Consider the following 807-nt stretch of genomic DNA (forward strand, 5'->3'; position numbering starts at 1 on the left):
AAAATTGTTATGGATTAAATTATAAGAAATTTTTTAAATCAAAAATGAATCTTTGTGAACAATGTGGATATCATTTGAAAATGAGTAGTTCAGATAGAATCGAACTTTCGATCGATCCGGGTACTTGGGAGCCTATGGATGAAGACATGGTCTCTCTGGATCCCATTGAATTTCATTCGGAGGAGGAGCCTTATAAAAATCGGATCGACTCTTATCAAAGAAAGACAGGATTAACCGAGGCTGTTCAAACAGGCATAGGGCAAATAGACGGTATTAATGTAGCAATTGCGGTTATGGATTTTCAGTTTATGGGGGGTAGTTGTAAATCCTAAAATTTATAATGTTAAATAAAGAAAGTTACGTTTAGTGATTTCGCGTTATTAATTAATTAATGTCGAGTAAAGAACGGATCATGGACTTAGATTACTTAAGATGGGTTAAATGAGAATGGGCCTTAGGTCCATGGGCTTTAAGGGATATAAATATCCCCTAAACCAACCTAAAACCCTCATTTCATTTCCATCATAATCTCTACACACTCCAAACACACACACACACCATAAACGAGCAAGACCCGAGAGAGAGTAAACGTTAGTTGGTATTAGATCTTATTACACGAGATCTAGAGTGCATAAACAAGCTAATCAAGATCGAACGAGCGCTAAAGGTATGTTCTTGACCTTTAAAGTTTACGTAGTATTGAACGTTTTTACTTAAAGGTCCAAGCTTTATAGTATATACGGGATATATATACGACCGAAAACGGTTAGGGAACGTATTGGGTGATGTCGAACCATAACAAGGGTA

Source organism: Bidens hawaiensis, unplaced genomic scaffold, assembly GCF_021521415.1.
Source record: "Bidens hawaiensis isolate Kalapana, Puna unplaced genomic scaffold, B.hawaiensis_p1.1 tig00013016_1, whole genome shotgun sequence".
NCBI lineage: Eukaryota > Viridiplantae > Streptophyta > Magnoliopsida > Asterales > Asteraceae > Bidens > Bidens hawaiensis.